This window comes from Chelonia mydas, chromosome 9 (assembly GCF_015237465.2).
Source record: "Chelonia mydas isolate rCheMyd1 chromosome 9, rCheMyd1.pri.v2, whole genome shotgun sequence".
Taxonomy (NCBI): Eukaryota; Metazoa; Chordata; order Testudines; family Cheloniidae; genus Chelonia; species Chelonia mydas.
Genome location: NC_057855.1, coordinates 52,983,097 through 53,008,235, shown reverse-complemented (window position 1 = coordinate 53,008,235; position 25,139 = coordinate 52,983,097). Strand labels below are relative to the sequence as shown.

The 25,139-nt window shown below is 46.4% G+C and overlaps 1 protein-coding gene across 2 annotated transcripts in view; it reads right to left on the bottom strand.

Annotated features, from left to right (window-relative positions):
- Positions 1–25,139, bottom strand: part of RAB6B (RAB6B, member RAS oncogene family) — a 135,270-nt gene that overhangs the window by 67,304 nt on the left and 42,827 nt on the right. The window lies entirely within an intron of this gene.

The following is a 25,139-nucleotide window of genomic DNA, read 5'->3' as shown; positions in this document are numbered from 1 at the left end:
TGTTAGGAGAAAGGCATGTGTCCTAGATCTGTAGCTGTGGCTATGTAAAATTAGCCACAGCTCTAACTCCTGTGATGTCAGAGCATTATTGTTCTGCAAAGTAACAAGCCTGCTCTGAGGGTATTTCCACCTGTGTGATATTCCCTCACTGCCAGCAGTGCACAAGGTCACTGGAATGGAAAGTAACCAAACTTTTCTCCCCTGGGGGCTGTGCACTTCATCCCACCAACCGCAGAGGTTCAGTGCATGTCTGTTCATATAGAATCATAGAATATCAGGGTTGGAAGAGACTTCAGGAGGTCATCTAGTCCAACCCCCTGCTCAAAGCAGGACCAATCCCCAACTAAATCATCCCAGCCAGGGCTTTGTCAAGCCTGACCTTAAAAATATCTAAGGAAGGAGATTTCACCACCTCCTTAGGTAACGAATTCCAGTGTTTCACCACCCTCCTAGTGAAAAAGTTTTTCCTAATATCCAACCTAAACCTCCCCCAAAAGTTCGAGACCAATGCGCAGTTTGTACATTAGCTTATAAAAGAATCATGCCTGAAATAATAGAATCATAGAATACCAGGGTTGGAAGGGACCTCAGGAGGTCATCTAGTCCAACCCCCTGCTCAAAGCAGGACCAATCCCTAATTTTTGCCCCAGATCCCTAAATGGCCCCCTCAAGGATTGAACTCACAACCCTGGGTTTAGCAGGCCAATGCTCATACCACAGAGCTATCCCTCCCCTCCCAGGTTACTGAGGTTAAGCCTCAGTAAACCACTGCCACCTCTCTCAGTCAGCCAGCTGTACTCAGCGTGTGCCGCTGTCTTTACTCCACCTGATCTAGGTGTCATTTTCAGAGGATGCAACCACAGCTCTGGCTCTCCCCTTCCACACTCTCCCATGGCTGTATTAAGACCCTTACGATAGTTGGGGGTTTTCTTTGATGATCTGGCCTTCTCTATGTGATTGACTTCTCTTCCTTCGAAGAGAAGAATAATGCACCCAATCTGGCATCGTCAGTGATTCCGATTAAATGGCACAATGATCATTCCCTCTCCTATGCAGGGCTAGTTATTTTGAATGTCAAAATATTAATTTTCAGAGGGAATTAGGTCCCTAGCGTGCACTTATATTCAAAAGCGGTTGGAGAATTCAGAATGGTGTCTGCTGAGCAGGGACCCTTTCCAAGACAATCTCTCGATCTTTTAAGGTTCACCCATCATGATGCAAACCTCCCGCTGCAAGTGCTTGGAGTAGACAATGAACTTGGTCAGCTATTGGTGCAGGCATGACATTGTGTGGTGCAAAGCTGTGAGCCCATGCCAGGTGAAATATGGATTTAGCAGACGACATACGCAGGGCATGTGCAGTGTCTATGGTGCTGAGTATTATGTGGCTCAGAGACACTGGATGGATTGTTTTGTGACTCAGAAATTTAACACTCTGTTCCTGAGCCAATGGAAAGACTGCCATTGACTTCAGTGGTTTTAAGATTAGGCCCTAGATCTCCCCGATTTTCCGCTGCACCCCTCCCCAAAAGCACAGCGGTCAGTGCTGCTGGCCCAGGGGCTGCCTGATCTGCTCAGGCAGCCCCAGAGCCAGCCACACCGGCCGCTGCAGAAGTCACAGAGGTCCTCCATGACAGACACACAGCCTTACTCATGAGCAATCAATCATTGTTCCCTTCCCTTCCCCAATGGCCAGAACACAGAGTTCTTTCTGCTACCCACACACAGATCTAGCCTCGCCAAGGCCTGGTGCCTTACTGACCAAAGATGAAAAGGAACAAAGGTTCCAGAGCAATAAGATGTCTATTGATTCACAGTCAGCACTAACACTGGTGAAGTAAACAACAGTTCAGACATAAGCCAAGCAGTTGCTGATATCTCATTAGACTCACATAGTTCGATTTGAAAACAACACCTAAAGTCCAAGCAAACATTATAACCCAAAAAACATTCTGCAGACTCCAAGCCCAAATCCCACAGAAGCACACTAACGACCTGTGGAGTTTAAAACACAAGGCACAAAGCAAGCTGAAAAGCAACCACACAAATATCAACTGAAGGCTTGAATCTGAGTTGTGGGCTCAGTCTTGGGATTCCGTTTAGAACTTCAGTTGATAAAACTGGAACTTTGGGTGTGATAATCTGGACCTCAGGGGAGCAGCCTGCACCCCCATGTTCATCCTTATAATATGACTGTCTGGTATCCAATTCAAAGTTCGTCAAGTCGGGTGTCTCCAGAAGGCTCATGATGCACTGAGCATTGTTGTTATAGTGATGTTATAGGTTGTAATTTCAGGTATATAGTTATCAGGCTGAAAATGTGTCCTCATAGCTTAGGACAAGCCCAGGCAAAACTCTCCAAGAGCAGAGGGGCAGTTCACACCTCATCAGGACATATATGGGACAAACCCAGCCCAGCCTCACAGGAACAAAGGACACTGGCCTAGGCAGCAACAAAGGATCTGTTGGACTCTCGAGGGAGTCACCCCCCTTCCCTTGGTCAGGGCTAGTTATTTGGGACTGCGATGAGGTAATGCTCACCTGACTCTGAAGCGGGAGGGGGGGGAGGGGGCAAAGCCAAGGGGGAAGAAAGAACATGATAAAAGGGAGAGATGTTTGCCATGCTCTCTGGGCACATCTACACTGGCAGTTACAGCGCCGCTCAGAGAGTGCAGAAAGGAAACCGCTGTTGTGTGTTCACACTGCCAGCTGCTTGCGCAACAGCGTGTTCACACTTGCAGCACTTGTGGCGCTATTTGGAGCGGTGCACACTGAGCAGCTATCCCACAGAGCACCTCTTTCTCTTCTGCCTCTAAGCCTTGTGGGAAGGTGGAGGGGGTCGTGGGGCATTCTGGGTCCAGTCCCAATGCCCCATGATGCCTTGCTTCACATCCCAGCAAACCCTGTGCTTCCATCCGCATTTGGCGCCATCTTTCAACAGTTTGTGTACTGCGCGCCCTGCCTCTTTTAGGCTGCAGGAATGGATCCCGAACTGCTGACCAGTGTGCTGCTCGCTCTGACCAACACGTCACGAGTGGCAGTGGAGCTATTCCTTAAACTGACCAAACGTGCTCACTCACAGAACTGGGAGCAGCTTACATGCCAGAGGCTGTGCGTGAACAGCCCGGGAGTGGGGATTCTCACAGCACAGCAGGGTAAGGCTGGCTCCCAGAGTCAAGGATTGGAGTGACCTAGCAGATCACCAGTCCAGATAACACCAAGGGAACATCACAATGGGTAGCTGCAGCTGGGGCTAACCCCTCAATATTCTTAGAATAGGCAGACATTTTCAAAGGAACTGGGCTGCTCCCCAAAGGAAAACTATTCCTTTCATTGTGACCTGAGCCACTCCTATGCATCCAGAAAGGTAGTACTTGGGTACCCCAAACAGGAATCGGATCACATGGCACATTCAGGACTCATTACTGGAGCTTGACAGAGGGCGAATCTACACTACGGCTGCTAAAGAATTCTGCCGCTGACATCTGCACCAGGGATTGGGTTGGTTCTAACTACGGTGCTCAGGGTATGTAATTTTTCACAGCCCTGAGCAATCTAGCTAGGTCAGGCTAATTTTTAAGCTTCGACCAGGCCAGAAACCACATTTTTGGTTAGCTCACTAGATGTAAAAAAGCCCCAAGCAGACAAATTCACTCAGTCTGGAACTGCAAAAATCTTAAGCAAATGGTAAAAACATCCACATGAATCTTTCTCAGTCTTAACAGATGTTACTACAAAGGGTCACTGGTGCTCCTGGCATCAGAATGGTAGATTCAAAGTCAGAATATTGAGCAATTAAACGGGTGTGAAGAAATGGAAACGTACATGAAAAATTTTAATGTTTTGAAATTCCCTTCGTTTCCAAAGGTTTGAAATAGAACCATTTAGAAATACCCAGAGTATTTTTCCTGAATTTTTTTCCAATTTAAATTTTTTTTGGAAAATATTCTCAAAAAACATCAAAATGGTTGTTAACTTCTTTTGTTTAGCAAAAGCTTGATTTTCGGTAAACAAAACATTGCAACAACTATTTTGATATTTGAAGTAATTGTTTTTAAAAAAATTTACCCAACCCCTCCAAAAAAAAATTTTAAAGGCAAACATTTTGCATTAAATGAAAAACTTTTAGGTCTTTTTTTTGGGGGGGGGGGGGTGGCGGGGAGAACACAGCTCATTTCTGGTCAAAAAATGTTGACAGCTCTACTTCAGTCACCAAGACTAACCACTCTGAACAAAGAATTCTGCTAGTACAAGTCCCTTGGTCTGATTTTGACAACAGGACTGTATTAGATGCAAGCCTGATGAGACACAGGAGGGACTCAGTGAAGCTGGAGCGGCTGCCTAGATCTGATGGCTCCAAAGTAGAACACAATGTAACCCTTTCATGCTGTGTTCAGCAGTCACTTGCGAAAGGCGTGTACTATGTCTCAGCTCAGGTAACGGCGCAACCTGCTTTCCCAAAGCCAATTCTTTCAGACAGTACCTGGCTCCATATGGGATCCGACCTGGCCTAGGTAAAGTCAGCATGATAATGAATACGGAAGTGCCCCAAAGTCATGCAGAGGCAAATGCAACCATGCCCCACTCAGATCCATTCAGAATGTAGCTGCAAAGATAATTTTCCTAGCCCACTGCTTTGACTGTGTCACCCCTCTCCTTGAATTCCTCCACTGGTTCCCTCTTCTCCATCGCATCAGACATATGCTGCTTGTCTTCACTTCCAAGGCCCTTCACGGTCATTCTCCACCCTACCTCTCATAGAATCATAGAATCATAGAATCATAGAATATCAGGGTTGGAAGGGACCCCAGAAGGTCATCTAGTCCAACCCCCTGCTCAAAGCAGGACCAAGTCCCAGTTAAATCATCCCAGCCAGGGCTTTGTCAAGCCTGACCTTAAAAACCTGTAAGGAAGGAGATTCTACCACCTCCCTAGGTAACGCATTCCAGTGTTTCACCACCCTCTTAGTGAAAAAGTTTTTCCTAATATCCAATCTAAACCTCCCCCATTGCAACTTGAGACCATTACTCCTCGTTCTGTCATCTGCTACCATTGAGAACAGTCTAGAGCCATCCTCTTTGGAACCCCCTTTCAGGTAGTTGAAAGCAGCTATCAAATCCCCCCTCATTCTTCTCTTCTGCAGACTAAACAATCCCAGCTCCCTCAGCCTCTCTTCATAAGTCATGTGCTCTAGACCCCTAATCATTTTTGTTGCCCTTCGCTGGACTCTTTCCAATTTATCCACATCCTTCTTGTAGTGTGGGGCCCAAAACTGGACACAGTACTCCAGATGAGGCCTCACCAGTGTCGAATAGAGGGGAACGATCACGTCCCTCGATCTGCTCGCTATGCCCCTACTTATACATCTCTCATCTCTCATTTGCTCTCAAGCCTCATCTCTCATTTGCTCTCAAGCCTCTGATTAGCCCATGATGCTGGCGTCCATCACCCTCTTGGTACATTTTCAAATAAGTCCTTTCTGCCAGGCTGCCCCTCACACTTGGGAGGAGCGCCAAGCCACCTCCCTATCCTCCTCCAAAACCCTCCTTTGCCATGAGGCCTACGGAACATTTGACAATGCTGAGGCTGTTGGAGTGCAGAGACTGCTGCCTGTCATGCGGAGCAATACTGCTTCATTGTTTACTTGTACTCCCCCGTCTGTCTGTCTGAACTATTGTCTCTTGTCTTATATCTAGATTATAAACTCCCTGGGGCAGGGACTGTCTTTCTGTTCTGGCTTTGTACAGCACCTAGCACAATGGGGCTCTGATCCATGCCTGGGGCTCTTAGGTGCTATGGTAATACAAATAAATAATAATAATCACCTATTGCAGGAGGTTATATACCAGTCCCTTCTGATGTCTATAGCATGCTGGTGAACCAGGAGCTTGGAGACAAGTATGGCAGAAGCTCCAAGCACCAGGCTCTACCAGAACCCAGGCCTGAACGCACATTGTGAAGATAACATTCCTTTATTAGATGAGCAGAAATACAAGGTGCAAATACTCTAGGGCAGCATTTCTCAAATGTGGCCACTGTGGCCGCATGCAACCACCAAGGACCTTTCTTAAGGCCACAGCCTCCTGGGCTGGGGGAGGGGGGCCAAAGTAGGGGGTCCTCTCCCACCCTGTTGGCCCCCCATGCCTCCCCTGGCCTCCAATCCAGGGCTTAATTAGTCCCCAGGCTTGGCAGGGCTGAATAAGTCTTCTGTGAATAGTGCTACTTGTATGTTTGTTAATATCACTTTTCACAATGGACTTACTAGCTCGCAATAAATTAATTACAATGATTTGGACGTGTATATGTGCATATTTATTTGTTTTTTCTAAAGCTAATTACATGTTTTAGGAAAAAGTGTGAGAGCAGCCACCAGCAAGATTTGGTGACTGCACTCTGCAGCCACCAAAATTTTTTTTCCTGAGAACCCCTGCCCTGGGGCACAACTGTATAGCAATTACAACAAAAAAAATCTAAATGGCAGCTCCCAATCAAGCCCCTAGGGGCAGTATGGTACAGGGTTTTAAAGGTGACAGTCTCCCCACTGTGCTTTTGCCTGCAGTCCCCAACCTAGCCCCTAGGGGCAGTGTAGTACACAGGTAATGGTCTTGTGTAATCCCGCCCCACTGTGCCCCTGTTGTGGCTATTACTGGCCCATGCCAGAAGCAGTGTCTCTCCTTCAGCTCTCAGCCTCTCAGTCCAACCGCAAGCCACCTGCTGCCCAGCTTTGCCATCCCAGTCACTTCCCAGGCTGCTTCCCTGCTCTCAGGCAGCCTTCCTGCCCTCAGCTTGCACTTTCCATTGCTGTATCTTGGGGACTAAGGGGCTGTTTGCTGGCTGGGTGCAGAAATGCCCCACAATGAGCTGGCAGGTTCATTACAGTATGTTTACTCACCTGTCCAACTATGCATCAAACTTGCTTCAGATGCATTACTACAAAAGCTGCTAAACCAAGACACTGGATTTCTTCAGGCTAAGCACCAGCGCCCGGCTTTCCAGAACACAGAGGGCTGGGACACAAGGGAATGATCAGTATCACCAAGTGTTTGCCTGCTTCGATCCTAAGAAAGAGCACTCTCTGCACACAGATGCATCTGAGAAAAAACATAGTGGAGGAGAGGGCTGGTAAGTACAGGCTGAGCAGGGGAACCTAGGAGAAGGGAACTGACCACGTCTAGGGAGCCAGGCATCAGGTGTTCCGGGGGCAGGTTCAGCCAAGGGCAGGCACAGAGAGGAGGGAAGAAGGTCGAGGCGGGGGGAGGGGAGCAGCCACTGATTGCAGCACAGGCTCTGTCACAGGCAGAAGAGACAACTGAGCCATGGCCCATCCTGGGCTTACGCTGTGGAAGAAGCCAGATACACAGGGCCTCTGGGTTGACGCGTGGAGACTTGTAGTCCGACACTCCCTGATAGGGTCTGCTGAGCAAAGGGCATGGGACCTACTGACACAGCTAACCAGCAAGGACATGGCACAAAGGGACCCCTGAGAAGATTACCAGTGGTACCAAGGCTAGGACTGGACCTACAGGCTAAAGTCTCATTTGCTCTGAAAGAGAGGGATGTACTGGAAGGTACTAAAGCCACAGAACACGCAGGGCACTGTTAAGCTTACACTCCTCAATTGAACAGTTTATGAAATCAAAAAGCCCTACAACACTGCCGGGTTGTTGTCCCCCTTTCTGTAACCTCGGTCTGTCAGTTTGTCCACAGGTGACGAGGTCTTTGGAGAGCAGACCATCCCAGCTTCTCAAGTATCTGGAAATCACATAGACCTTTGTGGACACAGCCATACATAAACTACTGCAAAATACCAGTACCACGACAAATTAATGCCTCACTTTGGTGCACGCTCACACGGATGTCTGGTAGAGGAATATCCACTGACTCAGCTCACCACAGTACGTCCATAGAAAATGGACGCTTCAGTTTGCCCGTCCTTTTACTCACAGGCTTGGGAAGTGCTGGTGCCCACCCTGCTAGCAGAGCCCCATGTAACAGGAGTGTGACATTCACCCAAAGTATCATGTAAATGGCTCCCTAAAGCAGACAGCTGCTGGGACTGCAGCTCTTCCATCTCCATGCTGCAGTGTTGAGGACTGACTGAAAATCTAGCTTTTCCCAGCCCCCACAATAATAAAAGTCTTCCAGGTTGTACTAACTGCACAGTAAAAGGGGAAATGTTGAAAAAACTCTTTAATTTAAAGAGTTATGTCCATCATCTGAGGACATAAATGTTAATTAAGAAACTATGTAATGCCATTCATCAGGCACTTTAATTAAATATGACAGGTTTCAGAGTAACAGCCGTGTTAGTCTGTATTCGCAAAAAGAAAAGGAGTACTTGTGGCATCTTAGAGACTAAGCTGAAGTGACGAAGTGAGCTGTAGCTCACGAAAGCTTATGCTCAAATAAATTGGTTAGTCTCTAAGGTGCCACAAGTACTCCTTTAATTAAATATGCTAATTCCCTGCGTGTTGTGCACCCAGCTATACCAGGGGAATAAGATCCTGTCGGGTTTTGCTAGCACTGGTTTTAGGGTGGTTCTAGGGTGGTTCTAGGGTCTATGACAGGACCATAATTCAGAGAGATGGATCACATTTTGCCTTCCAGCTCGACTGCCCTTAGTAATGGGGTGCAACCAGATGGCTTGGAGGGTGGTTCCAGGACCTCCCTCTCAGAGACTGTGGCTACATTGCTGAGATGATGTGTTTGGTCTCTGGAAGGGGGGTGCCACTAGCATTTCCATTAGGTGCCCCATGCAGGTTGGCTCACAGAGTGGCAATCATGTGCCTTAGAGGGATTTTGAGGCAAGGTCTCAGAATGATCCAGAAAAGAAGTTCACAGCAGAAAACTGAACAAACCATTTTAGTCCCTGTCCTGCTTTTCAGTCCAGTTCCTAGTGCTCCCCGTGTCTAATACATTAGCTATGTGACGGAGAGATTTCAGCAGCTGCAACCATGAGGCTAGGGAATCATCACAGCAATCACACTGTCAGACTCCAGAGTTCTACCTTTGCTCCAGAATCTTCTTCACTTTCTTCCAGGGTCGGTGCGGGACTCCTCCATTGGGAGAGGTGGCATGTGCCTGGACCATGGCCCTGCCCCAAGGCCCGCCCCCGCTCAGCCTCCTTCCCCCCCAAAGTCCTGCCCATGCTCCATCCCCAGTCCCACTCAACCCCCTCTCCGAGGCCCTCCCCGCCTGCTGATCGTCGCCCCCTCCCTTGATCCCCCCACTCATGCACACCTCTTCACCCCCTCCCACAAGGCCCACATGCGGGCAGAGCAGAGATGGGAAGAGGCAGAGCCTGGGCGGAGGGGAGGGGAGAGAAGATGAGTTGGAGCGGGGCCTCAGGGTGGAGGAGTGCAGGTGGGGCCATGGCCGGGGCGCTCACCCTTTCAGCGGCGGAGTGCTCCAAAGGCAGTGGGTGGTCTGTTTGGGGAGGTTTAGCCTCCTCTGGCCTCTTTACCCACCGCCTACGTCTTCTGCCTCAGTAAACTGAGCATCAGCTCAAGCAATCAGGAATTACACCAGCTCAGTAACGGAGGCAGCATCTTCTGAACTCAGGAAGGAAAAACCTCAAAGGAGCGCTGGTCAAAGCATCCACAGTAGTTTCTTCAAAAAATCTGGACGGAAATGAACAAAGAATTCATTTCCTTCCAAATTTTGTGGAAATTGTTGATTTTCTGACCAAAAGTAAAGTGAAGCTAAACAAAAATGTTTCTTTTGAGTTGAAATTTTCCTTTTGTTTTTTGGGTTACTTCTGCCCTGCTCCTTTTTCATTTAATCTTCCCCACAGGAAAAGTGTGAGTGGAGAAGGGAGAGGAACACCCTGCCCCACCTGAAAATCAAACCTTCAAATTATTTTCAGTTTTCAAAAATGGAAGTAACAACCATTTTCAGTCAACACTAAACAAAACTGGTTTCCCTTTGCCAAGAAACTTTCAGTAAAATCAAAAAAATTTGATCACAGCCAAATTTTTCTATTAGGTGTCAAAACCCTTTTTCGTTTGGGGGGGGGAACCTACTTTTTTTTTTTTTTTTTTTTTTTTACCAGTTCTACTTCTAGTAGAAGAGGCCCAGGATGGTACCTTTGGGATCAGATCTATGGACTCAACCAGTGCTTCATTTGTAATGAAAGAGGCTGAGCGGGGGCCCTGGCATGGGACTCAAACAACTTTTTTTAACTTTCATAATTCATGCCGGAAGCCCAGAGGTTCCGGGGTTCTGAACTGCCAAGCCCAGAGGTGCCAAGGCTCAGCCCTGGCACAAATTAAGCACTGGACTCAGCTACCCTTCTCCAGGAGAAAGAGAAACCCTCCTGGGAATTAGAGCTGTGGCCACAGCTCCCTGCGCAGGGGAGACCTCTGAGTTGGAGATATGCAGATCCCCCTTGCAGTGGAAGACAGAGGCAGCTCCCTTGTGACAGAGGATGACTCTCCAGAGGAAAAACAGGCCCAAGAGCTTGTCAGAGGATAAATGATAATCATTATCAGCATTCTAATGAGGCCAGGACTGTGCGGGGTTCCAGGCTCTGCCTGCCTATCAGGTCAGCCCATAGCCAGCGTTTGTTCTAATTTATTAGGAGGAGGCAGCAAGCTAAAGGCCCCACTTCAGAGGACAGGGAACTTCGTCACAGCCTCATCGGCTCATCTGCTGAGCAATGGCCTGTGCTGTGTGGACACAACAGACTGGGTCCTGAAGTGGAGGGGAAGGGACAGTAAGCCACCAGGAGCACCAGGTGATGAAGGCCTCCTGGAATTGCTCACTGTCAGTTGGTCGTGTATTACTCCTTTCCTCATCCCACCAATGGATGAGGGCAGGCCTTCCTTTCGCCTGTGCCCATGCAGAGGATCTAGGTCGCACGCCACTGGCTAATCACATTAGGCTTCAGCAAAAAGACCCCTAGTCTTCTGAAAAAACCTCTAGCTTTGACTATTTTATCCACCCATCCATTATACGAACCAGGGTGGATTTGATTTAAATCAAATTGATTTAAATCACTAGTCAGGAAGACTCGATTTAATCATGGATTTCTACATAAAAGTGCATTCTTGTCGGTTGTTACAACCTTAATACATATTCTTCACAATTCAGAGATAGATGTCGGTTTCATTTTTAGAAGGTACACACTATACATTTTTAAATGATTTATTTTGAAAACTTTTCAGATTAGTTTTACAGCTATATCAGAAAATGAATGATTGTTTGGTTATTTCATTTACCAAAGGTAATTGAAGCAGATATTTATGAAGTCATTGGGAGGTGAACTATCTCCAGTTCAACAGGTTAATCATTAATATTTGGAGGATTTTCTTGCCATGCTGTATTAGGAGGAGAACATCACCAGACAGACATTTAAATTGTTTTATTTAACTAAAACAACAATGTTATGTATTGGGGATTTTTTTCTTCAACAGAAAACGTATCATATTTTAATAAAACAAGCATATGAATTTTGAATTTAGTTAAACATTCAAGTTTTTTAAAATCAGGTTTGTTTTTGTTAAAATTATTTTTTACTAAAATAGTTAAATGAAGTATTTAAAAAAAAGACAAAAAAACTAAATCAGCTATGTCAGCCAGGTCAACATGAGAAACTTAAAATATTGGCTTCTGCAGCTAACTGAGTCGCCTTCACCTTCATTTTCCTGTTTGTTCATAAGCTGAAAAAGAAAAACAAGCTTTCCTGCTTTTGCAGGTCCCAAACTATTTCTCAGTTTGGAATGAATTAGTCCAAAGGAAGAAAATATTCTCCTACACTAGCAGAAGAAGCTACTGCTGTTAAAAGTGAGATTATCACTTCAACAGTCTCTGAGTCCAAGCGCTTAAGTGACTTCCATCAATTCACTTTCTTTTAAAACATCATCAGCAAACATGTATTTCTTGAATGGTTCACGCTCAGCTCTGAAGTTTATTATAGTTGGCATTATGGAGGGATGATTGCTGGATGTCCATGTCATAGCCAGCTCCTCTTCTTCAGTAGTTAAGGTTTGACCCTGGTACCGAGTATTGAGAATATTTGCAAGAAAGTGAGCTGGAGATAGTGCTTGTCCCATTTGTTTTTTTAATGCTTGTAATTTAACTCTGTCATTGCATATTTCTCGTTTTAAGATCTCACTCAGTTCCTGCCAAATGTCAACAGCGTCCGTAATAAAACAGCGATTTCCCTGCATTTTGTTCAAGGCTACAGAAATAGGCTTCAGGGTACTTAGCATGTGTTCAACATTTCTCTTAAGCCCGTTGTTGAGAACTGGGAAGGAAGATGGGAGGGATCAGCAAGGAAAGCTACCTTATGGAGGTCAGAACATGTAGAGATAAAGTGAGACAGGCTAAAAGTCAAGTAGTGTTGGACCTTGCAAAGGGAATTAAAAACAATAGTAAAAGGGTCTATAGCCATATAAAGAAGAAGAAAACAAAGAAAGAAGAAGTGGGACCACTAAACAATGAGGATGAAGTGGAGGTCAAGGATAATCTAGGCATGGTCCAATATCTAAACAAATACTTTGCCTCAGTCTTTAATAAGGCTAATGAGGATCTTAGGGATAATGGTAGCATGACAAATGGGAATGAGGTAGATATTACCATATCTGAGGTAGAAGCAAAACTCAAACAGCTTAATGAGACTAAATCGGGGGGCCCAGATAATCTTCATCCAAGCATATTAAACGAATTGGCACATGAAATTGCAAGCCCATTAGCAAGAATTTTTAATGAATCTATAAACTCTGGGGTTGTACCATATGACTGGAGAATTGCTAACATAGTTCCTATTTTTAAGAAAGGGAAAAAACGTGATTCGGGTAACTACAGGCCTGTTAGTTTGACATCTGTAGTATGCAAGGTCTTGGAAAAAATTTTGAAGGAAAAAGTAGTTAAGGACATTGAGGTCAATGGTAAATGGGACAAAATACAACATGGTTTTACAAAAGGTAGATCGTGCCAAACCTGATCTCCTTCTTTGAGAAAGTAACAGAGTTTTTAAACAAAGGAAACTCAGTGGATCTAATTTACCTAGATTTCAGTAAGGCATTTGATATTGTGCCACATGGGGAATTATTAGTTAAATTGGAAAAGATGGGGATCAATATGAAAATTGAAAGGTGAATAAGGAATTGGTTAACAGGGAGACTGCAGTGGGTCCTACTGAAAGGTGAACTGTCAGGCTGGAGGGAGGTTACCAGTGGAGTTCCTCAGGGATCGCTTTTGGGACCAATCTTATTTAATCTTTTTATTACTGACCTCGGCACAAAAAGTGGGAGTGTGCTAATAAAGTTTGCGGATGATACAAAGCTGGGAGGTATTGCCAATTTAGAGAGAGACCGGGATATCACACAGGAAGATCTGGATGACCTTGTAAACTGGAGTAATAGTAATAGGATGAAATTTAATAGTGAGAAGTGTAAGGTCGTGCATTTAGGGATTAATAACAAGAATTTTAGTTATAAGCTGGGAATGCATCAATTAGAAGTAACGGAGGAGGAGAAGGACCTTGGAGTATTGGTTGACCACAGGATGACTATGAGCCGCCAATGTGATATGGCCGTGAAAAAAGCTAATGCAGTCTTGGGATGCATCAGGCGAGGTATTTCCAGTAGAGATAAGGAGGTGTTAGTACTGTTATACAAGGCACTGGTGAGACCTCACCTGGAATACTGTGCGCAGTTCTGGTCTCCCATGTTTAAGAAGGATGAATTCAAACTGGAACAGGTACAGAGAAGGGCTACTAGGATGATCCAAGAAATGGAAAACCTGTCTTATGAAAGGAGCTTGGCTTGTTTAGCCTAACCAAAAGAAGGTTGAGGGGAGATATGATTGCTCTCTATAAATATATCAGAGGGATAAATACCAGAGAGGGAGAGGAATTATTTAAGATCAGTACCAATGTGGACACAAGAACAAATGGATATAAACTGGTCATTGGGAAGTTTAGACTTGAAATTAGATGAAGGTTTCTAACCATCAGAGGAGTGAAGTTTTGGAATAGCCTTCCAAGGGAAGGCAAAAGACCTATCTGGCTTTAAGATTAAACTCGATAAGTTTATGGAGAAGATGGTATGATGGGATAATATGATTTTGGCAATTAACTGATCTTTAAATATTCATGGTAAATGGGCCCAACGGCCTGTGATGGGATGTTAGATGGGATGGGATCTGAGTTACTACAGAGAATTCTTTCCTGGGTATGTGGCTGGTGAATCTTGCTCATATGCTCAGGGTTCAGCTGATTGCCATATTTGGGGTCGGGAAGGAATTTTCCTCCAGGGCAGATTGGAAGAGGCCCTGGAGGTTTTTCGCCTTCCTCTGTAGCATGGGGCACGGGTCACTTGCTGGAGGATTCTCTGCACCTTGAAGTCTTTAAATCATGATTTGAGGACTTCAATGGCTCAGACATAGGTGGGAGGTTTATCGCAGGAGTGGGTGGGTGAGATTCTGTAGCCTGCGTTGTGCAAGGGGTCGGACTAGATGATCATAATGGTCCCTTCTGACCTTAATATCTATGAGTCTATGAAACTTTGGCTGTGACAGTGCCATCTATTTTTTCATGATTTTGTTCACAAATGGTCATCAGATTAGGTCAGTTCTTGATATAGTGCTCAAAACAGTCCACTAGTGAGTTCCATCACACGTCTTGTGGGAGAGTTAGCTTGGTTCCTCACACTTTCTTCAGAGCAGCTGCTGCAAAGTGGTTGTTTCGGAAGTATTTTGCAATTTCAACAACATTAGCCTTTATTTCTGGAACACTGAAGTCTTTGGCTAGGAGGTGCCTCAAATGAGCACTGCAACCATGTTATTAGCTTGGGACTCTCTTCACCCTCTTCTAAATAATTTCTTCTCATCTTGGATACATTTGCAGCATTGTCTGTGACCAAGCTGCGTACTAGACATTTGAATTTTTTTTCAGTTTGTCAGAGCTTTTAATGCTACTACTTGTAAGTATTCTGCTGTGTGTGCATTTCCTGATGTATCAGTTGTTTCTGTATGGAAGACATTCCCTTTTTCTGTTGTCACACAAGCACATACAACAAGATCATTGTGGACATTGCTCCACACATCAAAACTCAGGTTAACAATTTCACCCTCTAGAGCTTTTGCACACTGCTCAATTTCTCTTTCATATAATTTAGCCAGCAATTTGCCTGAGACATCTGCTCTGTTGGGTGGACTGTATCCTGGTCTCAATGACTGCACCATGTTAATGAAGTGTGGGTTCTCAATCATATGGAAAGGAGCGTTTGTTGCATAAACAAACTGGGCAATTTTTTTGATCAATTACCTCTTTTTGTAATCTGCTGGTTCTTATTGCAAACTTATCTGTGGTTGTTTCTGGATGATGGAGATTTTTTTTTCTTTTTGCTACTATGGCTATGTGACATATATGATGTGACTGAAACACTATCATTGGCAGGTAACTCTGAAACTATATAAAATGATGGTGATCTTGATGGTGAATAGTCTTCAGAATCCTGTATGTTGAGGATGGATTCTCCTAAACAAAAAAGTCAATGCAGTTATTTAATTATTATTACCGTACTGCTCATTTCGTATTACTCATTGCATTCACTGACACTCAGTACTACTTTAAAGGTGAAATTGTAAAAGGAAGATCTGCCTATTTCAGCTATTTATTTTTTATCACAACTGCATCTAAAATGATAGTACCATAGAGTAATAACTATATTTTTGATCAAACATGAGAATTCAAGACTAGTCCAGAAGGACGATAGTCAGTGCTTAAGAAAGAAGTATGAAATAAAAAAGTTCACCAACCTGAAGATCCTGCGTGTTGAGACATGTTCCTTTCATCATCTTCAACGCAGCTTCCTCCTGAGAAGGAACACTTCTCGTCATGTTGTTTCATTCGGGCAACCAGGCCTTGCATTTCTTTGTTGCACTGTTTGCATTTTGCACACATGCCTGTCTTACCCACAAGTTGAGGAACTTCATTAAAATATTCCCAAACTGGGTCTCTTTTACGGCCTGTTGCCATTATAGATTTTCCCTTCTAGTGAGAGAATGGTATGGTAGATCTCAAATCAATGAAGGCTACACTAAGAAAGACCTCAAGACTTCTGGAATACGCTGCTCAAACAGTTTCACTTTTGTTTCTACTGCCTGTCCCTCCCGTCTCACATTTATCTCCAGAATTCTTCTCCTTGTCCAGATCTATTCTGCCCCCTCCAACAATCTTCTATTCATTGAACTTTTTGAAACTTTGCACTTTTAGAGAGGGTTGAGGTCTGTTATTTCTCACCTCTGTATATTATTTATTTATTTTAAAACATTTTTGCTGTTAAGAAGCATGTTATCTCTGGAGATACAAATCCACAGTCTGAGAACTACAAAACTAAGCGCCTCTGATGGTATCTTCTAGACTGAGCACTCAGTCCCATTGGGTAGATAGAAAAATTAACCTAAATAATCTATACAGAAGCCCCTGGAACCCACAAGATTGGGTCCCTAATCCATGAACTATTGGAACTCATTTACAAAACTTTTCTTAATCATTACATGAATATACTGTCTCATACTATAGAATTAGAATTTATAATCCCTATTCCATGGTGAGATATCTTTGAGCTATAATGTGTCTTAATTAAAACTATCTTTAGATAGATTTTTCCCTCAAAAAGCATTTCATCAAAAAAATCTGATGTAAATTAAAAAATCCAATTTAAAGAAAAAATCTGATTTTTATATTTTTTTTTAAAAAAAATAATTTATTTTTATCCACCCTGATCCAAACACAGCCCCTTCTAACCTCTGCCTTGGGGGGCAGTGGACCCTCTTCCTTCAGATTCCACACCGTACCTCAAGGCTTGTCTACACATACAGTGCTGCAGCTGTGCTTCTGTAGCACTTAATGAAGATGCTACTTATGCCAATGGGAGAGCTTCTCCCATCAGCATAGGAACTCCACCTCCCTGAGAGGCAGTAGCTATGGCAATGGAAGAAGCCCACCTGTCATAGTGCTGTCTACACCAGGAGTTCAGTCGGTATACCTGTCACTCAGGGGCGCTGAGGCCTTATCAGTGCCGAGTAGAGTGGAAGAATTACTTCTCGAGTCTTGCTTACAACATTCCTGCTAATACTTCCCAGAATGGTGTTACCTGTTTTTGAAACAGTGTTACATTGTTGACTCATATCCTCTTCTGCACCACGCCTTCCTAGGCAGTCATTTCCCATTTTGTATTTGTGCAACTGGTGATTCCTTCCTAAGTGTAGCAACTGTCTAATCACTGGCCTCATAATATCTAGCATCAACGAGATCCAAAACCTAGTCTGTGCTCTGTGTTTCCTTCCATCTGTTTTAAATGTGCAGCCCTGCATTTCATTGACTGGCTCTGTGTGTGCATTACAGAAAGTGGCTGTGGTGGTGGTGAAGTGCATGCATGCCTAGAAAGCGTTTGGGGGTAGGGGCTTGTTTAATTGTGCCTGAGATTCTAGGGTAAAGTCCATAGGAATTGGGGGCGGGAGGGTGATCACATATGCTCATTTGGTGCTTGGCTGAACCTTTTGGGATTTGCCATCACTAATATGGAGTCTCTTACACTGAACTCCCAGGCTACCAGATAGATATTCCCCTACTATTTTATCGAGGTGGCTGCTTTGAATAAAATCAAAGGAGTAGATAAACCAGACAAAACCTATGGTCCAATGGGTTATTATCCTGTTCCAGACTGTGTTCTATATCAAATGCTGTACAGCAGCGATACCCAATCCAGAGCAGCCAAGGAGCCAGCATGGAATGAAAAGTTGTTGCAGAGAAAAACAAGAGAATGGAACAGATTTACAAAACCAGCTGTACGCAGGGTCTGAATGAATGCTTCCCTGACAGCTAGCTGGGAGGGGGAGAGACTCTGGGTCTGGTTATGTAAATACAGTTTGCTCCTGATTTGTTTAGATTTGCTTAGATATTCAGCAGATGGAACAGTGTTTTGCTCATTGTAATCAACTTGGCTGGTGTTGGGTCACAAATCACGTTAGTACTGAATGCAGGGGTAGTGAAATGCTGTTATCAATGTTGTGATTATTGTGGTAATGCAGGGAAGCAGGACTGTGCTTAACCTCTTCTAAATGGTGGAGGGGGAGAGGGTTCACCCTGAGCGGAGAGGACCTCATTGAGCCAGAGGCTCAACTGCCAAAGGCCTGTAAAAGATGGATGGGGACAGAAGTTCTGGTCAGGAGGCTGTACCCCTGGGGTCTTTTCTAGACTGGTTTAACCTGTTCTTCCCCACTGTTCAAAGAATGACGCCACATAGGCTGTATTAGGGGACTTTTTTGTTATTTTAATTACTCAGTCACTGTTGAAACTGGTTGTGGTAGGCTTTGTTTCTGTCCTGCCTGTTAAGCGCTAAAATCACTTGAGATGGGGCAGTATTTTTGCCCAGCCTGCAAAAGAGATGAAAATCACTGAGAGACTGATATGCAGAGATCACAGCAGAGAGGAAGAAGCTGACTGACAGTCAGCTGGTGAATGAGTGACCAGCAGGGTGGTGGTGAAGAGGCGTGATGAGTGGCCAGCAAGGCAGCGGCGGAGAGGCTAGCAGAGTGGCTGGTGGAGGGGCATGGCGAGAGTGGTGAGCAGGTGGCTGGTAAGTGGCCAACAGAGCGAGTAAGATGCCTCTTTACCCCCCACCCAGGGTGGGAGGTGAACTGTGCAGATGCAGCTCTGAACTCTGGGTCTGCACTGACCAAGGACAGCAACAGTGAGTGGGGTGCAGAGAAGAGTCAGGCATGTGAAAGAGACTTTTGGGTTGCTTGACTTAAGAACCTGAGGGGAAAAGGGCACTGCCCAACCTAGTTGGGGTGGGTCTTTTATTCATGGTTTATGTTCATGAACCCTGTAAAAGCGGCAAAGAGTCCTGTGGCACCTTATAAACTAACAGACATATTGGAGCATAAGCTTTCGTGGGTGAATACCCACTTCGTCGGATGCATGTAGTGGAAATTTTCAGAGGCAGGTTTATGAACCCTGTTTGTGGTGTTTTCCCAAATTAATTCCGAGTTACTTCCCTCCTTTTATTAAAAGTTTCTTTTCTACACTCGGACTCTGTGCTTGCAAGTGGGGAAGTATTGCCTCTCCGAGGTGCCCAGGGGTGGTGTGTAATTTTCCCAGGTTACTGGGTGGGACTCGAGCCAGTTCTGTGTTGTATCGATGGAAAGGAACCCCTAAATATTGAACCTGGCCCTGGTTGCTGCTGGCTCCACTGGGCAGAAGGGTTACACAACTTACACATGAAAATGTTTTAATTATAAAAAGAACAGCTATTTATTATCGTAACAGCTAAATAAAGGTTACAAGCTGAGCAGTATTCATCAGCAACTCAATGGACATGCTAGTTCCTAGACGTTTGATTCAGCTGGAGTGATCGCTATCCGTTCGGAAGAATGTATCAGTGAGAATGTTTGCACTTACTTAGCCCTGCTCTTTGCATGCACGCGTGCACACACAGTCTGCTGAATGCTTCTAATTATTTTTGTTGCAATTTCCAATTTTTTTTTACTATTTCTGCTCTACCTCTTTTGAGATGATGCAACCAAACCTGAACTGACTATTTAAGGCGAGGACATGCTGTACCATCATTACACAACAGCCTCTTTATGCTTTTCATATTATTCTCTCTTGCCTTTCTCATCCAGCCTAACATTTGATTAACTTTTTTGACTACTGCTCTATACTGAGCAGGTTTCTTCATTCAGCTCTCCCCAGTCTCACCTTGATCTTTTTCCTGAGGTTATAGCCAACTCAAAATCAGCCAGTGATGACAGTGGAGCAGAACAATTGAGAATTCTGTTCCAACTTCTCCAAGCCCTAATGGGTAGGAGTAATTGACTAAGAAAGGACCCTGCATCCTTCCCCTCTGAGCTACCAACCTGCCTTTCTATCTCCTGGCCACTTTCCCCATGTCCTTCAATCTATCCATTCCCAGAGACTAATTTCTCCTGTTTTTCTCCCTCCCAGTAACAAGAGCACCAAAGCTACCGTTCCCTCGTTGACAGGCAGTCCAGTGTTATTCTCAAACTTTCCTCCCCTCTTGATTCCTCCATTAGTAAAAGATCTAGCTAACCATCTCCAGCAGCCCAAACCCTCTTGACTCTCCAAGTAGCATGTGTCTACACCTCACTCTAGGGTTGCCAGGTGTCCGGTTTTCAACCACTGACCAGGCCATAAAAAGTCTGGTTGGCAGCGCAGGGGGGATAAGCCAGGTTCCCTGCCTGCTGTGGCTCTGCATGGCTCCCAGAAGCAGCGGCATGTCCCCACTCCAGCTCCTATATGTAGGGGCAGCCAGGGGGCTCTACATGCTGCCCCCGCCCCAAGCGCCAGCTCTGCAACTCCCATTGGCCAGGAACCATGACCAATGGGAGCTGTGGTGACGGCACTTGCAGACGGGGCAGAGCACAGAGCCGCCTGACTGCGCTTCTGCATAGGAGCCGGAGAGGGGACATGCTGCTTCTTCCGGGAGCTACTTGAAGTAAGTGCTGCCCAGATCCTGCACCCCTGACCCCCTCCCATGCCCCAACCCCCTGCCTCAGCCCTGATCCCCCTCCCACCCTCTGAACCCCTCAGTCCCAACCTGGAGCACCCTCCTACACCCCAATCCCTCATCCCTGGCTCCATACCAGAGCCTGCACCCCAACCCCCTGCACCAGCCCGGAGCCCCTTCCTGCACCCTGAACCCCTCATTTATGGCCCCACCCCAGAACCCACACCCCCAGCCCAGAGCCCATACCCCCTCCCATACCCCAACCCCCTGACTCAGCCCAGAGCCCCCTCCCATACTCTGAACCCCTCGACTCCACCCCCCACAGCCCAGAGCCCGCTCCTGCACTCCAAACCCCTCCTCTTTGGCCCCACCACAGAGCCCACACCCCCAACCAGAGCCCTCATCCCCTCCTGCATCCCAACCCACTGCCTCAGCCCGGAGCCCCCTCCTGCACCATGAACTCATTTCTGGCCCCACCCTGGAGCCCGCACCCCCAGCCAGAGGCCTCACCCCCTCCCACACCCTAACCCCCAGAGCCAGCCTAGTGAAAATGAGTGAGGGTGGAGAGAGTGAGTGATGTGGGGATGGAATGGAATGAGAGGGGGCGTGACCTCAGAGAAGGTGCGGGGCCTCTAAGGGGCGGGGCAAGTTTGTTCATTTTTTTGTGAGTAGAAAGTTGACAACCCTACCTCACTCCCCTCCTGACTGCAAGCCACTCACCTACATCACTTGAGCCCCACCCCAACAGATCAACCCCCCACCCCATCCCGGCGACCAGCTGCATATGCTCACTGAATCTCTGCTTGTGACCTTCCACATGGCCCCATCCCTGGTTGTGTGCATTTTGCAGTCCATGCTGTAGTGTGCTGCCCCCCACCACATGGCAGGCGAGGGAGGAGCAGGGCAGGCTCCCCTCTGGAGTCACTCTCCCAGCCCAGGAAGCACCAACCCCGGGCTCCAAAGTCTGCTCAGGCCCCTTCTTCAGGGCACCCTTTTATTTGCCAAACACAAAGCAACACCAACAAAGCGATTACCCTGAGCTACCAGGCCCAGATGCCTTTCCCTTTGTCTCTCTCCCCTTGTTCCAGGGCAACCTCCTTCCTGCACCTCTGCTCTGCCTGAGCCGGAGCGCTCTATAGGAACCACCGGGCCCCTCCCAGCTATGTCTGATAATCTCCCGGGGCTGTCAGTGGCACTAGGGACAGAACAGAGAGGAAGTGGGGTAAGATGAACAGACTTGGGGTACAAGTGCTGCCAGCATCTGTCCCCAGCTCCTAACCTTGGAACGGGCGACAACATGGACAAAACGTGCCCCTCCCATTCCAATGTGTGCAAAATGGGCCTCTCTCCACCAACTGTGCTAATGTTATCGCTGAACCATGTTCTGAGGCGCCTCCTCTGCCCCCACCCTCTCCCTATTAACTTGGCTCCTATTAACTTCTCTGTGCTATGGGAACCCCCTCCTGCTGGGGGGAAGAGGGAAGGGTGCGGGTCAGCAGTGGAGGGGAAGAGTCCCTGGAAGTACATCTCTATTGCTACCCAGGAGAGGGAGTGGCCAGGAGCCCTCAGAGCCAGGACCAAGACACAAGACCTCCAAGAGGTGGCTCTGGCCTCTTGGCCAGCAGTGAGTTCTGAGGGATGATCCCCCTCCCTACTGCTCCGGGGATTTGTTTCCTTGATGATGAGCTGAGCTGCTCTGAGGACCTGCTCAGGGCTGGAGTCCTGCACAGCACGGGGAGGCAGGGGAGTGGTGATACATGTGGAAGCAGCAGGTAGGGCAATGATTCCAGGAGCTGGGAGGGGGCAGACCTGGTGGTGAAGGGGACGCCTCCCTCTCCAGCTCTTCACTTTCCTGCTGCCGCCTCCCAGACTTGTTCCTGTGATGGCTGCTGGGAGCCCCGGTGAGATCGCCTGTGTGGACACCATCCCAGCTGCACAGGGCTGGTGTGCACACAGCACTGCCTCCTAGGACAACTCCCCTGCCCCTCCTCCCTGGGGTGGTTTGCACCCCAAAGGCTTCTGGCAGGGGGCAGCCCCTGCCCTCCTCCATGCACTGCTTACTGGCCCTCACCCAGGAGGCACATGGGGAAAGGGGTCCTTGTCCTCTTCCCTTGCACACAGGCGAGGGACAATCTATCCACTCACGAGGGCTGCCATATGGCTGCTCTCACTCCCGCCTACAGGCAGCACTAAGGCCTCTCTGTGTGGTCTTTATCATCCTCAATTGCTCCTTCAATTTCCTGCCTGGCCCAGTGACTCCCAATACACTCAGAGCACGTCCTGGTTTTATGTTCTTGACTATTTGCTTTCTTTTCTGATTCCCATGCTAACAGGCTTTTGTCTCCTCCCCTGCCCAAACCAGCTCCGGTGTCCCCCATCCCACTCACTCAGCACCAAATCATATACCACCACTGAGTCAGTGCCCTTCGGAGCACCCTCTGGTGAAACTTACGTCAGTGAGCACGACCTGCCAATAACCCTGCCTACGCTTTGGGGCTGCTCTTTTGTTCTCCTCCCAGTTTACAACAGTGTTGTCAACTCTCAGGATTATTTTTTGCAACTCTCCCAGTATCTGGCATTGAACATAAAGCCTCAACTTCTGGAGTCATGCCATTAAGTGAGAATCTCAGATAACTATTTTTCTTTTTTTTTTTTTTTAAATGCAAGGTTTTAGCCCTCCTGATTTAGAAGCAAAGCTTCAAACGTGATCCATAAAAAGCCTCAAAACTCAAACATTTATTATTGTAAAACTCCCATGATTTTTAAACCAGTCCCGTGATTTTTTGGGGGCCTGACCCCTAGTTTTCAAATGCTTGAGACTGGCATTACGGTAGATACTGTTCTGTTCGTGTCAGCTACACAAACCTATGTAAGGAGTGTGAGCCACTGATGCTGAAGTGTAACCCAGTTAAAAACTAGGCTAAAAATCAATGGCAAAATTCCCATTGATTTCAGTGGGGCCAAGATTTCACCCTACATGTCCAGATACTGGTACCTGCTGTATACAAATAATGCAACAGCCATGCACGTTCCTCCTCTAAATCCCAACGCTGCCAAACAGGGTGACCCTGTCTCAGAGAGCCTGTCTAGTCCAACCTGGCTTTCTCTCTGCCCTAGGGGCTGGTGGGATGGTCAGGAGAGGATGTCAGCTCCTGGCAACCCTGTGGGCTGTTCCTATGCTGTGAGAGTAGCTGGAGCTGGACCTGCAGGGGGGGAGCCTGAGAGAGGAACCACGCAATACCTGCTCCCATGCAGACGAGCCTCTCCTTTTCAGATGGGTTACCACTGCCTCTGCATTACACACCTGCAGCTCTCCAGACTTGCACCATCCACCCCAAGCAAGCCCAGTGGTGTTGGGCTAGGGAACCATGAGCAATGCTGTTGCAGGAATTGCCAGTAAAGAAAGGGAGGAAGGGTGGCCCAGCAGTTAGGGCACTAGCTAAGCTTTAGGAGGCATGGGTTCAATCCCCTGGCTCCATCACAGGTTGCTTGATGATCCTTAGCAAGTCACTTAACCGCTCTGTGCCACCCTTCCCACACTGTGCAATAGGGATAATAGTACTTCCCTATTTCACGGGGAGACAGGAGCGTGAATCCATGAAGACTGAGGTGCTCAGATACTGGGACCATGTAAATCATATAGACAGAAAGAAAAGGTGTACTTGTGGCACCTTAGAGACTAACCAATTTATTTGAGCATAAGCTTTCGTGAGCTCACGAAAGCTTATGCTCAAATAAATTGGTTAGTCTCTAAGGTGCCACAAGTACTCCTTTTCTTTTTGCGAATACAGACTAACACAGCTGTTACTCTGAAACATGTAGACAGAAGCCATCCAGAACAGAGGGGTGCAGTCCAAGCCCCCATGTCCCTTTCAGGGCAGTGGTAGTTGGCAACTGTATTCCACAAAGACTGCCAGGATGCTGCTAAAGCCAAGCTCCTGCCAGGTGCCTGGAGTACAGGTTACATTGCTGTGGCTGACTGTACTCTGCCAATCCAGCTTGTGAGAGGAGTCAATATCCTGAGTGCATGGGACCTGAGCTGTTTTATGGTATTTGCGTTGCCATTTCATTTATTCTGTGTACTGTTCAAACCTCTACTCCCATTTCCCTCTTTGCTGGGCCTTTGGAAAAAGCTTTTCAGCCCCTGCCTAACGAGAAAGTGAATGACACAAACAGCAAGTCATCAGCTAAGTCAGCAGATCACAGGGTGACAGTGCATATGTTCTTCAGCACTGGTTTTCAGTAGGGCTGTCAAGCAATTTAAAAAATTAATCGCAATTAATTGTATGATTAATCACATTGTTAAACAATAATAGAATACCATTTAAATGTTTTTGATGTTTTCTACATTTTCAAATATATTGATTTCCATTACGATACAGAATACAAAGTGTAGAGTGCTAATTTTTTTTATTACAAATATTTGCACTGTAAAAAACAAAACAAATAGTATTTTCCAATTCATCTCATACAAGTATTGCAGTGCAATCTCTTTATCATGAAAGTTGAACTTACAAACGTAGATTTATGTACAAACCCCTCCCCCCGCATTCAAAATAAAACAATGTAAAACTTTAGAGCCTACAAGTCCAATCAGTCCTATTTTTTGTTTAGCCAATCGCTCAGACAAACAAGTTTGTTTACATTTGAAGAAGAT